Source organism: Crocodylus porosus, unplaced genomic scaffold, assembly GCF_001723895.1.
Source record: "Crocodylus porosus isolate Cpor-Errol unplaced genomic scaffold, CroPor_comp1, whole genome shotgun sequence".
Lineage (NCBI taxonomy): Eukaryota > Metazoa > Chordata > Crocodylia > Crocodylidae > Crocodylus > Crocodylus porosus.
The window spans coordinates 146,600,330-146,603,171 of record NW_017728886.1 but is presented as its reverse complement, the minus strand read 5'-3'; the positions used below and the strand labels follow the sequence as shown (position 1 = coordinate 146,603,171).

Here is a 2,842-nt window from a genome sequence, read left to right as displayed (position 1 = left end):
CAATTTGATTCGGATTTGGCCACAGAATTGGGCCAAAGCTCCTCCTAATTGAATCAGTACCTGAAGCTTTGCACAGCCCTAATGGCTATTTAGCAGCTGAGTTCAACTCTCCTAATCCACTCCACTAAATCTAACTTCCTTGGGGCTTGCAAAGAGAAATGTTAATGGGAAAAAGGGGTTGGGGAAGGGATGGGGGCTGGTTTTAGAGATGTGCCTCTGCATGTTTTTTTAAATTTCTCTTTTCTGCACTGGGGCAATCAGGCTGCCACATGACCTCTTAGTCAAACCCAAGAAAAGAATGGTATACAGGGGCAGGAAAAGCTGTACACTCTCATGGGTTTTAAGTTAGAAAATAAACATGATGATACAGGAATGCTTAGCAAGGGCAGTCCAGCTAGTCAGGAACTTAGGAGGCTTTGGGTCCATCCCCTGCTTTGCCACAGAATTCTTGCATATGCTTCAACAAATCTCTTACGGTCTGTCTACAAAGCGAAGCATAGCATAGAGATTCCTGAGCTCGCCTGATTACTGGAAGCAGCCCCCAAAGCAGGGAGTTCTATGTGAGGTAGGTTATCCTGCTTTTCTGCAAAACTCCACACTACCGTGGGTAAACTGCTGCTGGTATCTGAAATAGCTCATTTAAAACTAGCTTAATTGTCTTGGTGCTATATTACATCACAAACATACTCTTAGTTTGTCTGGGATTCTGTTCCGCCTCTGTAAAATGTCCAACTTCACAGGGCTAGAGTGAGAAATACAGATCTACAATAGCCAAGGGTATCTGGGAGGGGGGGTGTGTGTGTGTGTGTGTGTGTGTGTGTAGGTCTCCAGGAGTGGATGCCACTCCAGACAGTCACATCTCCTCTGATTGAGGATATATCTGATTCTGCACGCATGTACAGTTACCAGCAGGGATCTGGATTTTCCGTTTCCCATAGAAACATGGAGAAAAACATGGATTCCCGCTCCACGCCCTTCCTTCTCTGTTCACTCAAGAAAAACACGGATTTTTAATTTAATGGAGAAACCCACAGATTTTGCACTTTTACAAATTGCTCCAGAGTTCCAGCCCGCAAAGGACTGGGGTGGGAACAGAAGGAGGGCGGTCAGCCTGGATAGCAGCTTCCACAGGTAAGCGTTGGGCAGGGCTGGAGTTGGGTCTTCCAAGCCAGGGGATGCATGGGGCCACTGGTGACTCATTCAGGGGGCAGGGAGTGGGGCTGGCATCCCACTGCTACCCACAATCCCAGGGAGGCAGAGTGGATCCATGCCTCCAGATCTGTGCACAGGGCAGGGGTGGGAACAGTTGTGGGCTCGGATCCCCACCCTGCTGCCCTCCCCTGAGGCCTCCGCAGCCCAGTAGGTGGGACCTAGCAGGGCAGGGCACAGCGGGGCTGTGTGGGGAAACTCCTTGCCCTTGTGAGCCCTGCACTGCCCTGGCAAGACACCTCCTGCCTGCATGGCAGCACTGGGGGACACAGCCTCATGCCACTGCCCCTGCAGCTGCCACATGAACAGGAGATACCTCACCAGGGCAGTGCAGGGGACCCCTGCCCTACATACAGATCTGGGGGACCTGGGTCCCCCGTCACCCAGGAGTGCACAGAGCAGTGGGGAGGCAGTGCTCCCCCCGCTCCCACCTAAGCCCACAGCAGGCAGGCAACAGGCAGTATGGGTGGGGGGAAGTGGGCTCCATGCTGTGCTCTGCTGCAGCAGCTGCTGCCTCCTGTGGGTGGCAGCCAGGGCTCAGATGCTGCTGCAGGAGGCAGATGGCTGTGGACCTGGGTCCCTGGCCCTGTAACCCTGGCAGCTGGGGTCCCCTCCAGCAGGGCTGGGGAGGGCAGGGGGCTGTGGGTGGAGGGTGAGGGGCACCAGCAGGGCTCTGGGAGGGGGAGTGAGAGGCACTAGCAGGGTTGGAAGGCAGTGGGGGGGGTGGGGAGTGAGGGACCCCAGCAGGGCCAAGGGGCTGTAGCTTGGGAGTGGGGGGCCTGGACCTGCATTTTATGAGCTAAGGGGCAGAGGGACCTCTGATTTTCCAGGATAAAAAACTCCAAATCAAATACCAAAATGTATAGGTATTTAGAATTTATTTTATTATAGTGATTGAAGCACTGGAAGGCTTCCAAATTGCTTTAAAATTGTAAGTATATCAAGAAAACTTTGTGTTCAACTGATACCTATCTATATAGCAGCCTTTCATTTTAATCACAGATTTGGGGTTTTTAAATCACAGAATTTGCAATTTTTTTAATCAGAGAATATGCAATTTTTTTTAAATCAGAGAAAACCAGGATCCCTAGATATCAGCAGATGAGAATTGGGTTTTGTTTGTGTATTTATGTCTGTCTTCATCTGTTTGCACATTAATCAACATGTACACTGCGTGTTAAATGTTACTCACTTGGAAAGGAGAATGAGACAGCTCAGCCCTCCAGCCATCAACTGGTGAAAGAGCTTTCACTTTTCATGTGGACCTATACAGGTTTTCAGTTAAGCCCATCTCTTTCTGCAAGTAATCAGAGAAGGGGTGGGAGGGAAATCAATCCCAGTTTTTTTGTTCATTTATCTAGCCACCCAGCCTCAACAGAACAGAGCAAGTATAATACATACATGCACACAATTATGAAGTGTTCAGATACTAAAGTAACAGAGACCTTTAAATAGATAGCACCCATCGGTAAGCAGACTTCTGACTGGACAAGAACTGATCTAAAACACTGAGGTTTAAGCCTCTCTTTCATTATAGCAATCACAAACAATGGATGATCTTTTCCATAAGAAAATTATAAAAACTGAGTGACAACAAATCTCTCGGTCTCTCAAATGTTTTGTAGTTCACTGT

General features: G+C 49.1%; 1 long non-coding RNA gene across 1 annotated transcript in view; it reads left to right on the top strand.

Annotated features, from left to right (window-relative positions):
* LOC109324647 overlaps nucleotides 1–2,312 on the top strand; it is a 3,321-nt gene extending 1,009 nt beyond the window's left edge. The window contains exons 2-3 of the long non-coding RNA XR_002104977.1: nucleotides 1,062–1,131; nucleotides 2,282–2,312. This is a non-coding gene — a long non-coding RNA (uncharacterized LOC109324647). The remainder of the gene's footprint in view (nucleotides 1–1,061; nucleotides 1,132–2,281) is intronic.
* Nucleotides 2,313–2,842: the final 530 nt, after the last annotated feature.